Here is a 23469-nt window from a genome sequence, read left to right as displayed (position 1 = left end):
CGAATGGACAGACTGCTGTTGGTTATTTTACCGTAATTTCGTAAAGAAAACTCCAACCATGCATAAATATTTCATTGACTTTTATAAAATATTCAGAAGTTTTGAGGAACTAAAAAATTAAACTGAAGGCATTTCAACGAACTACTAAATATGCCAAATAAAAAAGTGCTTTTCGTTGAAGGAAATTTATTAAAATTCTTTATAATTGGAATACTGAAGAATTTAAAATTAAATTGATGTATTTCTAAGGTAATTTCTCATCAGATCCAAAAGCATTAAAATAATACGAACTACATCTTGTTTTATTTGATTGTTTGCTTTTTCTTATTTTTGAGATCGAAAAAACAAATTTCTAACTCACTTTCTTATTTATACCAAAAAACAAAAATTAAAGAGGATATTATAGAAAGTAAGGAGAAATTTGTAAAGATTAATGATCTGCGACATTCAATAGAGTTAAAAAAATAATTTAAAAAAGCATACAGTCTTTCAACTGAAAGATATTCATCATTAATTACAGAAATTTGTACTGTCTTAAATAAAACTTTTTTTATAACACATCAATTTAAGGGTTAAAAAAAAGAACGGAATTCAATTAAGGTCAATAACATGAAGGAAGAAAAAATACAAAAATACTACTAAATTTGTACTGTCTTAAATAAAACTTTTTTTTATAACACATCAATTTAAGGGTTAAAAAAAAAGAACGGAATTCAATTAAGGTCAATAATATGAAAGAAGAAAAAATACAAAAATACTACTAAATTTGTACTGTCCTAAATAAAACTTTTTTTACAACACATCAATTTAAGGGTTAAAAGAAGGAACGGAATTCAATTAAGGTCAATAACATGAAAGAAGAAAAAATACAAAAATACTACTGAATTTGTACTGTCTTAAATTTTTTTTTTTAATAACACATCAATTTAAGGGTTAAAAAAAAGAACGGAATTTAATTAAGGTCAATAACATGAAAGAAGAAAAAATAAATCTTGTGTTTTCAAACTTTAAGGCACCCAAACTGTCAGAGCTATTTATAGTTAGAACTTATTTGATTGATATTTATATATAAAAAGAAACTATTATGAATGCATGTAAGTAAATTTTAAATGGTTTTAATGAGACTATATAAATTTATGTTGTCTTAGAGCCTTACATAACCGTAATATGTCAATTTAGGGGTAAAATAATGAAGAAATTCAATTCAGTTTATTATCATAAAAGAATATTGCTTGACTTTTAAAATGAGTTTCACTCTATGGACTCTAACCCATGATCTATCTACCCGTGAGGATATTTCATGTCATCACTGTGGTCGGTGCAAGCCGGATGCGGAATTCGCATCGACTGGTATTCGAACCCGGTACGCCTTATTGGAAGGCGAACGCTCTATCCCTTGAGCTATCGAAAATATGGTTTCATAATATATGATAAAATTTGGTAATTCTGGTAAAATATGGTAATTTTAATCTTTGAGCATGGCATGAAAAACTTTTATTGGTTAACTTTACTTTTCCATGGCATTGGTTAAAATTGCTTTTCAGTTTGTATTTTTTACTAAATGTGTAGTAATGAGAACTATTATTTTACAAACCAAAATTTTTAATGAGCAGTTACCATATGAATGGAAAAAATACCGAATGAAAAGTTTAAATACCGTTTATTTTGATTCTTAATACCAGAATTATGATTTTTTTTTAAACAGAAATGTTATTACCATACAGTTCAGTGGTTTTACAAGAATTTCTTTCGCAGTGTGGTAAGAACATTGTTTTATTATAGCTTTTTTTTTCGAAAAGATCCATGATTGCCAATTTTTTCTATCAGTTATAACAGACGTATTGGACCTTTTTTTTTTTTTACTCGGAAAAAATAAAAAGAGATAAACAGTCTATAATTAAGAATAGTAAGAGCTTAGTTTTTTCCTCACAAAAACCAACTATAAGTGTAATGATTTTAGTTTTTTCACTCTCTGTCTTATTTTTTGTTCTTGTTTTTACTCAGTACCACCCATTAAAATTTTTTCAAAAACCATCAGAACGAAAAAAAAAGCTTATACATATTCAACATGCTTGTGAATGAGCTTCAGGTTGTTTCGAAAAAAAGTTATAGTGATATTGTTGCTTGAAATTTGCAATCCGATGCAGAGTGTCATTCTTTATTAAGCGTATGAAAATGTACAAAACTGGATTAAAAATAAGTTTTTTTTTTTTTTTTAAAGGTAATAAGTTTACAAGTCTATTTAGATTAAAAGTAAAAACAGTACTTCGATTTGTAAAAAAAAATTCAGATCCTTACGAATCATGACACTTAATAATAGCTCGACAAATAAATAGCTCAACAGAACATTTTATCTTTACATTAACACGTTCACTTAACAAAAGTGTAAAAAAAAATGAAAGAAAAGGAACTTAAAAAAAGCATAATGACTTCATTTCTTCTAACATTTTTACTTAAACTCTTACTTTGAATTTGGAAGTGAATATAATGCTTAAATTTAAATAATATATATTTTGAAATAAATCATCTATTCCATGGGTACTGTGATACGATGTGAGATGATTCACACTATTTCATCATTATCTTATTATTAGTTTTCTTTAAAGAAACGTATTGAAATTTATTTCCAATAAAAAAAAAGTTAGATATCTTATCACCATAATCGACCAAGAAGTAGAACTCCTCTTTTACACTCTACTGATTTTGATGTATTCTACGTAATGTGTTGGGGGTCAGGCTCAAGAAAAAACAAAAAATCTCACCGAATTTTTCTTCCTTCCGAATTGCATGGTTTATTATCGTAACGAATCATTAAGCGGCACCTGAGAAATTTTTGGTCAATAAAATAAACCTTTTTGCTCTATCTAACGTAAAACCGGAAATTTTTTCTAAACAAATAGGTTTATGTATGATTTTTAAAATTTTTCTCTTAACATTTCGCTTACGGGAATGGTCACAACTAAGATTTTCACGAATCTCAGAAATTTTTAGGAGTTTTATCGAACAAATGACAAATCAAGATATTTTATTGCATTTATATGCAATATGAAAGCTTTGTCCTTCCTGACTTCAAAAGGTTTAAATAGTATCTTTGAAAAGGAATTTCCACTAGCATAAACGTTAATTTGATACCACTATCTAACTTTTCACCGACTGGAGGGAGCCTTGTTTAACAATTATGTCTCAAGTGCCTAACACTCGCTTAATCTTTATAAACCTTTTTGCAATAGCTAACGTAAACGGGAGAAATTTTCTAAACAAAGAGATTTATGACAGATTTTTAAAATTTTTCTCTTAACATTTCGCTTACGAGAATGGTCACAACTAAGATTTTCACGAACCTCAGACATTTTAAGGAGTTTTATTGAACAAGTGACGAATCACGATATTTTATTGCATTTATGACCCTTTATGTAAGGAAAATATATCAATATGAAAACTTTGTCCTTCCTGACTTCAAAAAGTTTAAATAGTATCTTTGAAAAGGAATTTCCACTAGCATAAACGTTAATTTGATACCACTATCTAACTTTTGACAGACCTCTTGTTTAACAATTATGTCTCAAGTGCCTAACAGTCGCTTAATTTTTGTAAACCTTTTTGCAATATCTAACGTAAACGGGAGAAATTTCCTAAAAAAATAGATTTATGACAGATTTTGAAAACTTTTCTCTTAACATTTCTGGGACGTGAAGGGTCACAACTAAGACTTCTACTAATCTAAGAAATTCTTAAAAAGTTTTATCGAAAGGAGACAAATTTAATGTAATAATTTATTTCATGTATTATGATTTTTATGTATGGTAAATACAGTCAAACCCCGATATAGTGAACCTTCAAAGGACCAAAATTTCGGTCCACTATAACCGGGAATTCACTATATCCGTACTGCAAACAATTTTAGCTAATTTTTCCGAACTGCTCCCTTTTATTGAACTTTATTTAAATAAACAATAAAAAGGAATGCCAAAAGGATTAAAAAACAATATGTAGTAACAAAAAATGTGTTAACGTTTATTTTTTATAACTCTTTGTCTTGCGTACAAAAAATTTAGGGATGGTCTTTATACAGGGATAGGAAACTGAGATCGAAAAAGCAAACAAGAAGACATGCTTATGGCTAAATTCCACTCAATAGATGATTTTAAAAATCTGTATATGTATTTTATGTAGAAGTTTTAGAATTACCAAAAAATGAAGAAGAAAATCTGTCGAAGACAGAATAAAGTTCATAATATCCAATTTCCTCTCCTCTTTTGGTTCACTATATCCACAAAAAATAATATTATATTTGTTCAGCAAGGCACGGAAGCGAACATTCGTTCACTATATCCGGGAGTTCGCTATAGACCATGTTCACTATAGCGAGGTTTGACTGTATATTACTATGAAAACTCCTGATCTCAAAACATTAAAAGGGTATCTTAGTGAAAGAAATTTTTACTAGCATAAATATTAATTTACTACCACATTCTAATATTTCACAGATAGGAGGGAGCCTTGCTGAACAATTGTGACTCAAGTTAAAACACGAGCTAAACCTTTATGCCTAAATAAAATTATTTTTCGATTATCTAACGTAAGACCGGAAATATTTTCTAAATAAATACGTTTATTCCTGTTTTTAAAAGTTTTCTATTAACGTTTCTGGGACTGAAATGGTCATGACTAAGACTTCCAGAAATCTCTGAAATCGTTTAATGCATTTATGAACCTCTCTAACTTTGCTCTTTCTGATATCAAAGCGTTTAAATTCTATCTTGGAAAAAGAAATTTCTACTAACATAAACGTTCATTTGCTGCAACTATCTAATTTTTCCCAGACTGGAGGGAGCCTTCCTTACCAATTTTGATTCAAGTGTCTAACACGCGCTGCACCGATATTGGAAGCGAACGTGTTAACTACACTGAGAAAAAAGTATACTCAAATCCACCAGAATATGGTAAAATTTACCGTGTTTTTAGCTTTATGACAACACCATAAGCTTGGTTTGATTTTGATACAATTAACAATAAAATATGGTTTTATAATATGTGATAAAATTTAGTAAATGTGGTAAAATTTACTAATTTTATCATGATACCTATATTTTACCATGGCATAAAAGCCATTCATTTGGTTAAATTTTCTTTTCAGTTTTCCAATTTTTTACTAAATGAGTAGTAATATGCAATAATTTACCGTTATTATATGAATGGCAAAATTAACAAACGAGCGGCTTAAATACCGCGTATTTTGGTTTTATTAACCAGAGTGTTTTTTTACCAGGAATGTCATTACCACACTGTACGGTAATATTACCAGAATTTTTTTCTTTGTGTGAAAGCAATCTCTTTTTAAATTTCTCCAGACTGAAAGCCTACCACTTTTCAATATGTACCCGGATATGTATTCGCTAAAGAATATTAGCTTATTGACGTGTGATTTTTAGTACTGCAGTGAAGTTAAAAGTGCTAAGACGGAGATAAAGGTTATGAACGAAATATAATACTCGTACGACCCCTTTTTAATTTCTTGAAAATAATGGCCCGTTCGTAAAAGATAGCACCTATTGCTTACTGGATAAGTTTAAGTATTATTAGTCATTTATGTTGTTCAAAATGAACATGTGACGTATGGTGTGGCAGAAGTTGAATTCTTGGCCATAGATGGCGCCACTGGAAAACAAGAACAATCGCACCCGCTCTGTCTAAACAGGCATACGTCAACAACAACAACAAAATGAACATTATTTTAAACTTCAACTACAAATAATTATATCACTTTTCTTAAATAAATATTTCACTTAGATGTATGAAGCAACTGTTTTAGAACGAACTGAAACAAAGTTATGCTTTGAAAAGTTTAAAAATATGCATAACATTTTTTTCGATTTTTATTTCCGGATTCATTTAAAAAAAAGAAGTTAAGATAATATAGGTGATTCTGATTATCATATAAGCGTTGTTTCATGACCTTGTTCAACAAAAAATTGATTAGATTTCGTGTCTGTGATCTGGTAACTTGCTTGGAGGTCCTATGTGTCCGAATTTCCTTACATGGAATACTACGTTGAGAAGCATATGGACCCCAATGGAGAAGATAAACCAGAGACGACATGGTCGAATGTATCTAATGTTGTTTCCATTATTTATATGCGTAAGTGGTTTTCTTTTGCCGAAAAGATAAGGAGAATTCGTGAGGAATTTATTATTAATAGCAAGCCAGACAGCATTAGAGAATTTTCCAAATAATTTTTACCAGTGGTCGTGAATTTAAGTAGACGTTTTGAAAACAAATAAAATTTTTATAAAACGTTTATCAGAACTCAACGATTATTGTACTTCTGCATTTCATATAGTTGTTTAAATTACACTCATGGACAAAAAAATTAGCACACCAAGAAGGATTTGTTTGTATGAAAGTTTATTTGAATGTCTCTTTTACTTATAAATTTTTTAAAGCATTTTTTTCTGCATTCCTAGATTTTTTACGTTTTAAAAATGTATATATATATTAAATGTAAAAAAATGCGTCTTTTTTATATAAAAAAAAATATCATTGCTAAAAATCTATTTTGTTTCTTATTTGTATTTGCTAATTTATTCTTTGTTTTTTTAAATAAATGCATCCTAACAGCAAAAATAAGGCATAATCATTGGATTATTCAATCAAAATAGAAATACAACTCAATCTCTTATACATACCAACTAAAAAAAATCTTTAGAGCATAAACTATATTGAAGCAATCATGCATACCTGTTTTTTTTCACGTTTAAATAAAGCTTTTAAAGATGCTTTTTTAAAAATTTTTCTCAACTCATATTTCTGAAAACGTTTATTAAGTCATATGATTTATTAGCATACCTCTAAATTCTCGACTAAATTGAAAGAGCATGAATACGCGCTTAAATGTCACGAACATAACATAATCATTAACGCCCGTATCATAATTAAGAAATACGGAAAGTTCATCAGTTAACTAATGTGTGACAGTATTGTTTCATATCTAGCTAACATTGGCCAAATCTGGCATGCTCTATATTGTTAGAGAATATCTATTAACCAGTTTTAACCTCCGTTCAACCACTGAGACAAATATCTGGAGACAGTTATAATAATTGCATTCTTAGGTTGCTCATTTTAAAGTAATCACTGATGCATAACGATGTTCAAAAGGTTTTTTTTCGTAGGGTTCGAAGGGCTACTGACTGTTTTATAATCGTCTTAAAAGGTTGAAACTGAAAGCTAAAAAATTATAATCTTTGGCCAAAAGGAAAATTTACTAAGAAAAATTATTTAAATTCTGAATGGGATGTTATTTTGTTTTTTACGGTACCTTAACTTCTCACAACTATAGCTCACACGTGCGTCATTTTATGGCTTTTTTTTGTTGTTAAAGCAACTAAAATAAAACTTTTGAAACATCGTTTTTTTTATTCGTTGTAAGACGTTTAGAAACTTATATTCTGGATACTTTTCATTCATTTAATTTTCTCACATCACCTTCCGTATAACACTATGTTAGGATAGGATCTGTATTTTTCTTCTTCTTTTTATTTACAGATGGTAGTGCAATTATTTTATTATTAACTTGTATTAGATTCTAACTGAGCAACAAGATGATAATTAATGACCATGATATATTAATAATGAAAGGTAGCTAATGTAATAAATGTCCACTTAATTTAAACATTTATACACCACTCCTTTCAAAACAGCAAAATAGCATTTTTTTTGTTGTTAAAGCAACTAAAACTTCACGTAATCGCTTTCGAGCATTCACCATGTCTTCTGAGTTACCGATATTTTGTGATTTTATATCTTTATATCTCTAAAGTGGAAGCAAAGTTCATGCTTTCTTTTCTGTTTTTTTGGTTTATAATTAAAAGTAATTTTAATTACCAAAGTGCATAGATAAGTCAAACCTGCATATGCACTGACAAAATAAGAAATATTTCTGTTAACAATTGTAATTCTACCGCTACCATTCCCTACCACTGGAAAATGATTTTCGGAAGCAGTAAAGGTTTTTACATATGTTTTTTTATTAATATGTGCATATATTTAAATAATTAGTCCCTTTACTCATCATTTATAATTCCCTCGGGGGAATTTATTAAAGATACTGTTTCGCCAAAGCATTGAAGAGTGCACAGAAAAAAAGTTTGACAAAATCACCGTACTGTTCGTTATAGATATTTCTGGTAAAAAAATACCATAATTCTGGAAATTGATCTGGGGATTGATTAATTGATTCTGGAATTAATAACTGGAAAATGATTCTCGGAAACAGCAAAGGTTTTTATATATGTTTTTTTTTATTAATATGTGCATATATTTATATAATTAGTCCCTTTACTTATCATTTATAATTCCGCCAGGGGAATTAATTAAAAATACTATTTCGCCAAAACAACAAAAAGTGCGCAGAAAAAAAATTGCCAAAATCACCGTACTGTTCGATATAGATATTTCTGGTAAAAAAATACCATAATTCTGGTTAATAAAACCGAAGTATACGGTTTTAAATCACTCATTTGGTAATTTTTCCTTTCATACTGTAAGCGGAAATTATGGTTTTCATTATTATAGTTCTTATTACCACATATTTAATAAAAAATACAGAATTGAAAAGTGAATTGAAAAGAATAAATGGTTCTTATGACCTTTACTTTTTGCGTACTTCGCTATATCTCAGTAACTTTTCAAGCGAATTGAAAAATGTTTGCACACAATTATAAAATTCGTTTAAGCAAAGATAATTCTATGCAAAAAATGACATTTAGTAAATTTTTATCATTTTATTTAATATTAATCTAGAAAAAATTTGCATCGTAAGACATAAAATTGTTTGCATTATCTTAAAGAATGTGATTTTACATTTATAAATACAAACTTCAGCAAAATTGATTGAATAATTCCTGAAAAATCAAATTTTAAATATATAATTTTTTTAAATAGAATTTTTTTTTTATACATATAATTTTTTTAAATAGAATTTTTTTTTATATATATAATTTTTTTAATTTTTTTTATTCAGAGAACTGTGTTTAAAATATGGAATGTACAAATTAATTAACATATTTGAAGTCACCCCGTGGAACCATTAAAATTGAGTTTTTGAAATTTTTATTTATTTATTTATATATTTATTTATTTTGCACACTGTACGTTAATGCTAATAGAAACTTCCCTTTTTAAGTTACCAAGACAACTGTTTTCTTTTTTCCACAGGTAAACAGCCAAGTTGAAAATAAGCTCTTTCAATTAAAGGCTAAATCGAATATACTAAATTTTAAAGGAATATAAGGTGAGGATATTTTCACGAAATTTTACTCAATATTTGTATCATCATTATTGCTATTATTATTTTTTAGAGAAGTTATTAATTTTTCAAATTAGTTTTTGAACACATTTATTTATTAAATAGCGGGGAAACTCAGGTTTATGAAATTTAAAAATAGTAAGCATATAAAAATTGCAAGTATATAAAAATTGTCAATATATAAAAATATTAAAAAGCAGCAATTAAATATAATTTTTGCCATCAATGAATTAAATTTTTTTATTACAGCTTTTAGGCCTCATACATTCCTGAGAAGAAATTATTTCAGTTTATTGAATTCTTTGAAAGATGTAAAAAAAATGTAGCGCATTAAAATAACATAAGAAAGGCAGGACTTTAAACCATTATAGAAGTTAAGTAAAGTCATTAAAGTGAAATTTCGTTTACCTATACTTCGTGGAGTATAGGTAAACGAAATTTCCTAAACATTTATACACCACAATAATAGTGTACAAAAATAAAAATGTTTTTATAAAGAAAATTAGCTTTTTCTGTCGAAATAAAATCGTTCCAGCATGGTTACAGTTTTTTTTGTAATATGTATTGTAATACATTCGTTCGAGACATTCTAGTATTTTTGAGATTAACAATGACTAACACTTCAGAAGGGTGGTCCACTTTTTTTCGCCTTTTTATCCACTATTCATTGATTTAGGCATGGAACAACTTATTAGACGTTTGAAACCGTGACTTTTATCCGTGAATGCTTGACACCTACTTAATTGACTGACAAATGACAGATCATAAATAATCAAAAATAGTGAAATATTGATTAAATAGCATAACATTGATGGCGTAACATATGAACCAAAGAAACGAAAAAGTAAATAAATATACGATAATATATAAATATACGATACTATATATTAATAATAAAAAATAATTATGTGATATGTTACCAGCCAAATGTGGCGAATGTCAACATTTTTCCGTGATTACCGATATGAAGACATTCACGTAACCGCTTTTTTAAATGTTCGAAGTGTCAATAATCATTTTGCCCCTTTATGATGCGAAATGTTTATTAGATTAGAATAGATAAATAATGACTGTGAAATAATAGACTGGTATATATGACTAATGGCCTTAAATCATTAAAAAAATCAGTTTTGAGAATATTGGGCAGTGACCAGCACGACCCGGTGGCGTTATTGTTTCAATTAATCCGGTTATTATTAATAATAGTCACATCTTTGGGTGGACACATCTTTGATAATGACATAAAAATGTACATTAATAGCATTGCCCGGTAATCTGTACACTGATACTTTTTAAGGTTAAGGGCCACTACCTGGTATACTCGCCCAATATGCATCAAATATTGATATGTAAAAAATATTCCGGATATATGCAAAGCAATTATGTTTATGTATGAAATATAGTATATTTTCCCTAAAGATTGTCGATATTCACTAACTTTAGTCTTTCACAGAAATAGACATAATGTAAAACAAGTAAAAAGATTTAGTGAAGGGAAAAAATATATAAAAAAAGTAGACGTTAAATACATATTCTGCAGCTGTTTTTAATAAAAATCGTCCCAAATGTTTTCAATTAATGAAAAATGATAATTTATTAAAAGAATTGATTAAGCAAAATATATTATGATGTTTTTTTTTCTAATATGAAATTGGTCTTTGCCATAAAAATGCTTTGCTACAAAAATAAACTCATTGGGGAGTTATTTGAATATTATTCTCTTTCTTATACTTTATCTTAATCAAAAGTTCAAGTATCTAAATTGCTATTATAAATTACTCAATCAAATAATAATCATGAAGCCTAATCCGAAACACTCCACTTTATTTTAATGCTTCATTAAACTGTATCTGTGTAACAAAGGACATAAATTCGATACTTTAATTGCTCTGTGAGTCATTTCTTCAGCCGTTTTTTCTTTCTTTTTGCCTTGACCATAACTCTATAAAAGATCAACCTTTAGTGTTTTTGAAGTCATTAGCCAAACAATGTCAGGTGATAAGTTGTCTAAACAATTGAACATTTTCGCGCAACTCAGAAGACAAAATTATTTACTCTTAGTGACATATTTCAGATCCTATCTGAATTGGAAGAGCAGAGAACTTTGATCGTTCGCTTAACAACGCGGAAGTAGATTGAAACGTTAAGGCTTCGACGACGTGAGTTAAAATTATTAAAAGATGCGTAAATGCAAATTGATCTTGGTCTTCTCAACATTTTTGTTTTTCTCCTCGCTATATATATATATATATATATAACTAATTTTCATTATGGTNTATATATATATATACTCTAAATCTAGTTTCTGTAGGGGTACTAGAAATAAAACATAAATTAGTGCAATTTTAACATAGTATATTGCAAAAGCTCTAAGCAGCATACTCGAAGTAGCACAAGATATTACTTGCATAATGAGTCAATTATGATCTAGGTTTTGTAGAACGGCCCAAAAATTAATCATGATTAGTTTTTCCTCTATAATAGCTTTAGTTTAATCTTTATTAAATAGATGGCAGCACAATCTTATGTCATTAAATCTGGAACTATTTAAATAACTTATGGAAATATTAGATATGAATATAGATTATAGTTTTTAACTATGGATATTTCAAAACTGCAGAAAGTTAATGAAACGTTTCTGGGACTTTTTAAAATGTTACTATACATTAAAAATCATTTAACTGTTGCATGTCATTTGCGTTTTTCAGATCATTTATTGGTATGAAATAAAACCGTTTTCTCAATGATTGTTAGTTGTGTTTGTTCATTTTGATATTTACTCTTATATGTTTTATTTTTACATTTAAATGGATTTTATACATAGGTTATTAGTTATTATGAACACAGAAAAAAAATATGGTCAAATCTATAAGAATATGGCAAAATTTACATAATCTATGGGTACACCAAAAAGCTCGGTAATTTTTACCGAAACGCTTCAGTAAAAATTTTCCTAAAACTAGAAATAAAATATAATTTTATAATATGTCATAAGATTTGGTAAGTGTGGTAACATATAGTAATTTAATCAGGATGCTTTAGCATGATATAAAAACCATTTATTCGGTTAAATTTATCTTTCAGTCTTGTATTTTTTACTAATTGTGTGGTAATAAGAATTATAATTTTGAAAACCAAAATTACCGGTAAATCATTACTATGTGAATGGAAAATATACCAAATGAATAGTTTAAAAACCGTATATTTTAGTTTTATTAACCAAAATTACGGTTTTTATTACCAGAAATCTCGTTAGAATACAGTACGATAGTTTTACCAGAATTATTTTCTACGGGTAGAATGACTCCATTAATTTGTCTATTATTATTAAATAAATCTCTAAATTTGTCACAAATTGAGAAAATCTAAAATTTTGTTAATGAACTGTAAACCAGTGTATTATTTTTTATTAACATGCACAACTGAAGCACCACTGTCTGATACACTAAAAATATTTATAAAGTTTTTAGGATTTTCAGAAATTTAATTGTATGCTATTTTTAATGAGAAATTATAAATTTTCATTATAGTAATAAATGAACGAATAATACTTAATACAGTGATATTTTAAAAAAGTAATAATATTTAACAATTGATACTGACTTTGTCAACATTTAAATATCAATAATTAACCTTTGAAAGCCACAAATGTATTTTTCTAAAAATTCTTCTTATTAAAATAGTTTTTAATCAAAACATAGTTTAACTGTGCAAAGTAACAAATGTATGAATAAAATGCGAACTTAAATTTTAATGAAAAAAAAACTATGTGTAAGTTAACTTACGCAATAAATTTAATAATTTTAAGTAATAAACTTAAAAATAGAAAATTTAAGGAAAAATATTGCTAATCTTCCCAAACCTGTCCTTGAATTAGTAACTAGGAAAATTAACTATCCTAATAGTTACCTTCAGTTTATTTTAACAGCAAGATTATCAGATAAATTAAAACAAAGGATAATGCGTACTTTCTTCAAATAGTTTTTATTTTGAAGTTAAAAACAAGGAAATAAGAGTTCCTTGCTAGTTTTAATTTTCTCATTAACTATTTTGAGTGCAACTTGACTATGTTTATGACGTAAAATTGAATTTCGTATAATATAAGTTCTTTGTTCCTGGAATTTAGCTAATTCTAATAGGAGAGCGCTGCATTTTAGAAAGAAGCACATTCTACAACTAAGGTTATCGAAGTTACACTTATTAAATGAAAACATCACATAACACGTTACTTTCACTGTCAGAAAAGGATTCTCAAAATTCAAGAAATTCTCTTCGTTTTAGATGAAATATTTTGCTTGAAAATACTTCGAACAAAATATTAGTTACATTGGGGAAATTTGCACATTGATTTGGGAATACAAATTTCGTCAAAAGTATTAGGTTTAATGCTACATGTCGATTAAGACAATAGACAAGGAAATACAACACAAAATGACATACCCAAATTGATCTCAACAAAATCTGCTTGACAAGCGCACACACTAACCAATCTAACGTTCATCGTACAGAACAAATGGATTTAAAATTACATAAAAAAAATTTCTTAAGTTCCAAAATGTACTGTGACAAGCGAGTGAGAAAACAGTTCCACTAAGTATTTGAGACTTAATGTTTTGTCAAAAATCGCGTGATTTCGTGATTAAAGGGTTGTCAAAAATAATGAAGTGACCCTTGAGGATCGCTGAACTGACAAAAATGAGACTTTTACTTCTAAGAATATTTTTAAACTATTAAAGTCAAATTTTCTAAACTTTATAATGGTTCTAGAACATTTAATTGAGACCTGATTGTAAGAATTGTAGTAATTAAATACAGATTTGTGATATAAAATTAATAAAATTCACAACTGATATTAAATAAACCAAATTTTTTAAAGTTTATACGTATATAATTCAAGTCCTATTGCATTTCTTTTCAAAATATTTTGCTGGTTTTATTATTGAAATAAATGCAATAAAAATGGAAAATCTTGTTAAAGTTTTCGTACAAAACTGTCTGCATAAAAATGGCTTTTCGCAATAACGCGAATTTGCAAAGTATAAATTGCTATTTAAATCTAAAATTATTATTTAAATAATTTTACTCTTTTAAGTTTTCAGAAACTTATTTTCAACAAAATAAAAATTGAAAGCTAGCTTCAATTTATTGTTTTATTGTAATTCATTCTAATATTGAAATCCTAGTTATTTTATTTAAATACAAGCTATATAATTTTTTAATGTTTTAAAGTTTTCTGAATATTGTAATATTTTTAACGACTTAATTTAACGATAATATTTAATTGCACTTTTGATGTTTTTGCTACAGGTAAACTAACTACCTCCTACATATTTCGTAGTATAATTTAATTTGAACTATTATGAAAATACATAGCATGCATAAAATGCTAGAAGGGTAATTTACTTACGTAAATATACTTATAAACATACAAAATTTATATAAATGTACCCTTCTAGTTAAGAATTGCACGTATTAAAATTGAGGTCGAAAAAGTTTGCTGTCTCAAGGACAGACATATCGTGGGTGCACACTAAAACAACATTACTTCATATTTTTTGAGATATGTATTTATTTTTTATGACTAGGTTTTGGCTTTTTTCGATTTTAGGTATGATTCGATTAGAAAATTAGGAATAGTACTATAGGATACCTAGGAATTAGGTTAGGGATAGTATTCCTTTTTTATGATTAGACATTAGACTAAGTTTTGTTTTAGGTTTTCCATTCGAGGTTAAGGAATTTTACTGTCTCAACGACAGAAATATCATGGGTATATACTAAAAAAAATACTTAATATTTTCAAGGCATTTACTTATTTTTTATGATAAGGTTATCAAGTTCAAATGCTTAAACGCTATAATTAGACAACTATAAAAGGAATCGCATTTGAAACCTAGTGGTAGATGTTGGAACTAGAAAACTCTTAAAATAAGGCAAAAGATTACTTTTTTAAAACTTGTGTTTTTGAATTATCTAGTACACGTGATATGACTAATACTTCAACATTAGGGGGAATATAACATAAACAGTGTGGATAACTAATTAAATTTCATTCACAAAGGTGTGACCTGCACAAAAAATGATAAAAGTGATAGCGATTTTTTTTTAATCATTTAACCATTTCAGATGATTTTCTGCTTTGATTTATTACTTTTTTTGAAAATAAAGATATGCTCAGGAATAACAATACTTCAAATAATAAGTTGTTAATAAGTCTAATAAGTTGTTTCAAGCCTAAAACGATGAATAATATGTAAACAGGTGAAAAAAAATTGGAGCACTCTTTTGTCGTCAGATTTCCATTCTCAAAAATACTAGAATGTCTCGAACGAATGTATTACAATATGTATTACAAAAAACTTAAAAATGTACATAAAATCGGTGGCAACTATATACCAAACTTTTTCACAGTGTAAAAGTTGCGTGAAAATGATAGTGAGATAACAGACGTCTTCTATTGATTGTACTGCGAGAATGGGTAGGGGAGAGTGGGGTCAATTGTAACAGGGTACGATTGTAACAGAGCAAAAATTTCGAGTGTCGAGTTCTAGATTTGGTTCCTAGGTGGTGCACAAGGTNACGATGAATAATATGTAAACAGGTGAAAAAAAATTGGAGCACTCTTTTGTCGTCAGATTTCCATTCTCAAAAATACTAGAATGTCTCGAACGAATGTATTACAATATGTATTACAAAAAACTTAAAAATGTACATAAAATCGGTGGCAACTATATACCAAACTTTTTCACAGTGTAAAAGTTGCGTGAAAATGATAGTGAGATAACAGACGTCTTCTATTGATTGTACTGCGAGAATGGGTACTGTTCACAAAATATACTTTTATCAAATATTGAAGTTCGTCATTGAAGTTATTATTTTAATCAAATGTGTGTGAATACTTTGTTACTAACCATGATCTAAGATAATAATAATTAGAACTTACGTGTTTAATATAATTCTGTTATATCCCATATTAGGACACCTATTCTCTACTTTGAAGATATGTTGACATTTTTAATTTTTGGGAAACACTCTGGGGTGTTCATGAGTTCTGAGCATTTCTCCGATCCCTAATGATTTTAACCAATCACGTGTACATTGGATATAATACTGAATATCAAAATAGCTGTTTTATCTTAATTTGAAAAAGAGTGTTCAATATTCGTATAGGATCAAATTACGGTAAAATTCATTTTTAGTGGAACATGCTACGCTGCAAAAAACTGATATACTGTAATTTTTACTTTAATAATTATCGTTACTTTAATAATTTTTACAGTAATATTTATTTAATTAAGAGTATTGAATTTCTGTTAATTAAATAAATATTACTGTAAAAATTACGGTATATCAAACTTTTTTGTTCCGTAACATGCTCTGGTAAAAATGGTAAAAATTATTCCAGTAAACTTTTTACAATAAAAACCATTTTCACCGGAAAATGTCACGAAGCAAAAAATCTCATATACCGTAATTTTTACAGTAATAATTACCTTAAATTCACGAAATCACTCTAATTAACGAAATATTACTTTAAAAACTACGGTACTATATTTTAAGGTGAAAAAAGGATTTTGCGGTAAAATGGATTTTCCGGATGATGCGCTCACTCTAAGTGTCTGTACTTTGTACCGAAATTTGATCCGATAATTTTTACAGTATATAAATATTCGAAATCTGGATTTATGTAACGTTGTGTAACACTATCATCACATGGGAAAATATTTTGAAATATAAACATATGCATAAATAGAAAGGCCATTTATTCTTCACGGAAGTAATAAAATTCTCTCCATCCCTGAGCATTGAACCATCAAGCGTAAGTATGAAGTGGGCATCGCTTAAATGTGTATCTTTAAGCAATCATTTTCTTTAAGAGCGAAGGTGAATGCCACCTACTGGCCAAACTGAAGATTCTTTTAGTGTTCTGATCAATGGTTAAGAGTAATTATTCACGCACCGTGTTATTAATTGTTTATTTCGAACCGATCGGGAAATAATCTAGAGCTTCCCAATTGTAACGTTATTTTATTTCCTTTTAACAATTATTTATTTACTTTCATAAAGTAGGCATAGTTGGTGAAGTACCGTTAGTTTAACTACTAGTTTTAAACTATCGTATTATCAGGGCGGCTACAACCGGGAATAGTTAAGAAAGTGGTTAAGAAATATAGAAGTAAATAATTATTTTCACTAGTTGCTGTAAACCAAAGTATAGTTCTAATTTAAGGAAAGTATGATGCCCAAGTTTATTCCAAAATAAATTGAAAATAAAATTTTTGAAATTTCCTTTTGTCACTATCTTTTCGATTCACCCTGATTATGCACGAGTGAAAATATCGTATCTTCAGTTTCCTGTAGTTCATATCCAAATTTATAAAATCATATATCATATTTATGTAATTAGTTAAAAAGCATTGAAGGTAAAGGCTGCAAGCAATTTCGGGAACCTACGGCATTGTTGTGGTGACGTGGTCAGCACTGCGCACTGAAAGTCGTTACTTCCTCGACAAGTTGGTACCCATTAATCTGGGGTCTGGGCTGGTACCCATCAAGCCACCAGTGGGGATCGAACTCTAGTTCTTCACAATGACAGTGCAGTGCCTTGACAGCTGAGCTATAGCGACCCAATGTCATTAGTTACCCATATCTACATCATATATCCTATGAAGGCTAGTCGTTTTTTTAATGCAATATTATTTTATAAGCAAATAAACAATGTATTAAATTTTAATGGAATTTTTAGTTTTAGAAATTTCTTTGTTTAAAAATGTTTAAGGTATTTTAAAACGTTTAGTACTTTTAAATGTTCTGAGCACATGCATAGTGTGCCAAAAAGAATGAATTTCATCGAGGTATTTTATTTTAAGGAGCAATTAAATTTTTTTCAAATTTATAAAATAAAGATTTTTATTCAATTTTCGTCTGACGTTAAAGGTTAAAAATACATTTCATGTTATTTTTTTTAATTTTAAAAGAATTTTTAAAGCATCGAATATAGTAAATATGCAGGAAACAAGCAAACTTTTTTTTAAGATAATGATAAAAAAACATCTCATAAAAAAATGTAAACACTTATTTTTCAATTTATAAATCATTTTTCATCTGTGGTATGATTTTTAATGTAGTATACATATTTTGTATAGTTTATTTATATTTAATGTAGTATACATAAAAATGCTTAAATTTTAAAATATTCATTTTTTACTGCTTATAAGATAAGTACCCGAAGTATCAATCTCAAATTTTAAAGAATTTTTTCTCACTCATATATTTTTAGTACAAAACGATAATATTTTTAATAATATTATATTAGAAACGCAATCAGACTTATTTATTATGAGCTATGTTTTAACAAGATTCTAGGTTTAACTAAAAATTATTCATATATGGATTGTTTATTGTTTAAAAATAAATTATGTAAACACTGTTATTGTGAACATAACTCGGATTTAACGAGGAGTTGTTCTAACCTTCTAGAGAGAATTGAAGCTGCAAGAAAAAAAATATTCGACTGTTCGAGGGAATTTCCTTTCATTTTATAAAGTAAAATCCCTTTAGGTAATTTTTTAAGAAAATTGTTAATAAATTTCAAAAATTTCACGTTGACAAAAAGAGGAAAAGTTTCTCGTATGCTTTTCTATCAATCTCACGATAGCAGTAACTATCAGAAGATATTCTATGTAAACCATTGAATAGATTCTATATCTTCGATTGCTCATGTCTTTACCCGCACATTCCTGATCATATGTTTTTAATATGCAGAGTGACACTGATGGTAAAGAAGCAGTCAAATCACGTCAGAACATCCTATAGATCTTGCCGTTAAATTGCAAACTTCTCTGAAATTAATGTATGCAAGTCACAATGTTTTTCTTACAATGCGTGTTATACCTCAAATAATTGCCGATGTTCTATCACAAAAAGTCAAACATTATTCTAATTAGCGTGAATAACAAGATATAAATAGTAGGACGTTTTTTAACATTTTCTAAGTATTTCATTTTTGAACATTATAGCTATTATTTTCGGCAATTTAGGCCAGATCGGGTTTAACGAACAACCTGATTTAACGAGCGAATTATCTCGCTTAGAGCGTTATTGTTATAAAGGAGTTCAACTGTATTTTTTAGAAAGCTACTTCAATTTTATAGACGTATCGATAAATATTTTAAGGTGCATTCAGATTCAGCGCAAGTACACTCCTATTCAACGTAAGTTTGCAACTGTAGTTCATATGTAAATTTAAAGTGTGCTCTTATGCTGTGAGGCTCAGTTTTGGTAATTAAAAAAACTGAAGGTTTGACGTCAAATATATCCATAAGTCGGACACCGGTGACGTCGGTGTCCGACTAAGTCGGTGACGTAGTCGGACATCATTGCATACATGATAATCTTGTGTCAAGAAATAATTAAATACAAAAAAGTTTTTAAGAGTTACACATCAGAATGTTAATGTAATTCAGTTGTAAATGGTATAAATTCAATTAATAATACATATAAAACACTTTCAAAGATGTAGTGCATATTTCAGACATTGAGTATTTTTCTCAATTTTCTTAGAAGACTTTATTTGAAAAAGAAATATTTTAAAATTTATTTTCAAATTAAGTATTATTATTTTCAATAATTAAGTATCATTTTTAATTTTGCGAACAATACATTGATTCTACAATTATTAAGTCTTACAAGTTCATTATTTTTTATAATTTCATTATAAAGAGAGATGAGACTAGAAATGGTTTAGTTTCGATAAATTTTCGAAGTAACTTTTCTCTGTTAAATTTCCAATATTGAACTTATAAATGCGCTTTCGCTATTTTATGATATTTTTAAAGATTGCTTATTAATTTTTCAATAAATGAATTATGAATCATAAGAATAAAACTTTCAATGAAAGCCATCATTTATAAACCAAAAGTTGGAATATTAAAGAAGTTATTTATATATTTATACATTATTTTTAATAGAAAAAAACGAAGATATATTTTTATTTTTTAATTTTTATTTTAATATAATGAATTAACTTTGTACACAATGAATTGTTTAAAAAAAATTTACGGTAAAGGTTAAAAAACCTACGACAAAAAATATTTTTATGTGCAATTTTTACAAAAAATATTATTTAGTAATACATATTTTTCTGCATTAAATTTAAAAATTGCACGTATTTCCTGAACAATTTTAAAAATGAATAAATTTCACATAAAGAGCGAAAATTAGCTACGATCATGCAATTATTCTAATTTCCTAACCAACAGTAACAAATTGGGCTTATATTAAAGTCTATTAGATGCTTTTTATATCAAATGGAGTAAATCATAGAAAAATATATATATTTCGAACAACAATTCAATTTCACCTACCTTAATAAATTGGTTTTGTTTGTTGAAGACTAAAAATGGATTCAATACAATTTTTTAATTTACTAACAAGGTGATAGAAAAGACAAATATACACATACAAAACAAATTATTTTTATAATTTTTTGATATCATAAAAGCTTTTAGATTTACAGGATTTTCAAAACCAACTCTTTTGAAAAATTGTGAATATCATTTGAGCAGTAGAAAAAAGTTATTTATTTTTCTTCTAAAAAATAAAAGAGTAAATCTTTTTTTTCAATTTTAGATAATTATACTAAATACCGTGAGAAACCATATCATATCATACCGGTGAGCAATAACTAACTATGCAAAATTTTATAAATATTATTTTTCGTTTACGAATAGAAAGTTGTTTTCAGATTATGAAAAGTATATTGAAAAATAATATCTAGTTAAAAAAAACTAATTGTTGAGAAGTTAAATGTCTGAAATTCATTTTATCATTATTATTAATTAAATAAAAATATTTATAATTCATTTTAATTAAAACAATATCTTATGATAATGTAAATTTATAAAAGGAAATTTTTGTTGAAATTTTTTTAAAAACAGTTTATATTTTTGAACTAATTCAAAGAAAAATGTTTTATTATGAAGATAAAACCTTCTAAATTTATTGGAACTTTAAAAAGATAAAAAATAAGAGTTATTGGAAATTTTGATATTAATTTTAATTAAATTCGTACTTAAATATCTTTTAGATATACAAAATGCATTTCTTCTTTTAAATATTCGTAAGCTATTTTGATTTAAAATAAACTTTTCGTTAATTTATTCCATGTAAAAAGTTATTTCTCTCAAAATATATCTAAATCAATAACTAAAATAAGTAATAAATCATGACAAATTGAAAATTTTATATTAATTTTAATTAAATTCGTACTTAAATATTTTTTTAGATATACGAAATGTATTTCTTCTTTTAAATATTCATAAGCCATTTTGATAAAAAAATAAATTTTTTGTTAATTTATTCCACGTAAAAAATAGTTATCAAAGTTATTTCTCTCAAAATATATCTACATCGATAATTAAAATAAGTAATAAATCATGACAAATTAAAATTTTGATATTAATTTTAATTAAATTCGTACTTAAATATCTTTTAGATATACAAAATGTATTTCTTCTTTTAAATGCTCATAAGCTATTTTGATCAAAAAAAATTTTTTTTGTTAATTTATTCCATGTTAAAAATAGATATTAAAGTAATTTCTCTCAAAATGTATCTACATCGATAACTAAAATTAGTAATAAATCATGACAAATTGAAAATTAACTAATTAATAGTTAATACCACGTTAATAATTACATCGCGTAAAAAATTTGCTTTAATAATAGTTAATAATAATGTGTTAATATCGAGCTAAATAATTCAACGAATTTATATCTAAATAAACATTTTAAATTTAAACTACTTACGGTATTAAAAGAATTTATTAGTTCCAAGTGTTGAGGTTTGGCTTTGAGAAAGATATGATGAAGTATTTTCTCATGCAAAATCTTAACATCCAATAAGTAAAGGGTGAATGGGCTTTTAATTTTTATCGATTAAGATAAATACTAAAAGTAAATATCCGGAGTACTTACCGGTATAACCCTTGTCCGGTTAAGAGCGATTTTATCAATATCCGAATCCTTCGGCCGGCAAAGGAACACGAAGATCTGAAGATGAGAGAGAAAAGAGAGGAGAGGAAAAACCGCTAAAACAGCTTAACTGTCTTGAAGAGCAAAGATGAAAAGTTGGTGTTTGAATGGTTGGTGCAAGTCGTTATGCAGTTCGTGTTTAGTAAGAAAGGCCAAGACGTCTAAAAATGACGTCACATCTCAAGGCATAAGGTCGAGTGTTTGGAGATTCGCTTGTGATTCGCTCGGACTACTGGTGCATGCAGGCTTTATGTATGGAACCCAAGATATTGGTTTGATTGAGGGTCGGAAATCAGTGTGGGGCAAAAATGTTTATTTTCAAAACACTAGGGTTTATCCTAAGCCTTTTGTTTATCAAGGTGTGCTCTACTTAAAATAAATCGTGCAGTAGGGATTCCTATACCATTAATGAAGGGTTTGAATGGCAAGAGTTAATTATGAACTTTATTAGATGTAATTTAAAAAGATAATGAATAGATAGTCTGTGAACTGGTTTAAATATTCAGGTAGTTTAAGTCAGACAAGTCTAGCTGAGATGGGAGTTTACAATTGAATTTAAGAGATAATATAACGAAATTAGATGATTAAAGAAATTTGAGCTTCGTATTAGAAACTGAAAGCATTAAGAAAATAAGATTTTTGCTAGGGATGCTTATTATTGGGATTTTTAGTAAAAGTGATGCAGCTGTGCTTTTATAGGCGCTATTCAAATTATTTAACTATTTATGAAAAGATTGAATTAATTTGCCGACAAAAACTGTAAAAGAATATTTTTACGCATACCGGTTAATATGGCTGGGTGTTATTAAATCAAATTATGCTTTGCTTTTATAGGCGTTATTCAAATTATTTAACTATTTATGAAAAGATTGAATTAATTTGCGAACAAAAACTGTAAAAGAATATTTTTATGCGTACCGGTTAATATGGCTGGATGTTATTAGATTTTTTACATCAAAATATGCTTTGCTTTTATAGGCGTTATTCAAATTATTTAATTATTTATGAGAAGATTGAATTAATTTGCCGACAAAAACTGTAAAAGAATATTTTTATGCATATCGGTTAATATGGCTGGGTGTTATTAGATTTTTTACATCAAAATGTGCTTTGCTTTTGTAGGCGTT

General features: G+C 27.4%; 1 protein-coding gene across 1 annotated transcript in view; it reads right to left on the bottom strand.

The window, feature by feature from the left end:
- LOC107440903 (sortilin-related receptor) overlaps positions 1-22491 on the bottom strand; it is a 136548-nt gene extending 114057 nt beyond the window's left edge. The window contains exon 1 of the mRNA XM_043040997.2: positions 22286-22491. The gene's annotated coding sequence lies outside the window, so the exon portion shown is untranslated. The remainder of the gene's footprint in view (positions 1-22285) is intronic.
- Between the last annotated feature and the right edge of the window lie 978 nt (positions 22492-23469).

The sequence above is a fragment of the Parasteatoda tepidariorum genome, chromosome X2 (assembly GCF_043381705.1).
Source record: "Parasteatoda tepidariorum isolate YZ-2023 chromosome X2, CAS_Ptep_4.0, whole genome shotgun sequence".
NCBI lineage: Eukaryota > Metazoa > Arthropoda > Arachnida > Araneae > Theridiidae > Parasteatoda > Parasteatoda tepidariorum.
This window is presented reverse-complemented; position numbering and strand designations above follow the sequence as displayed.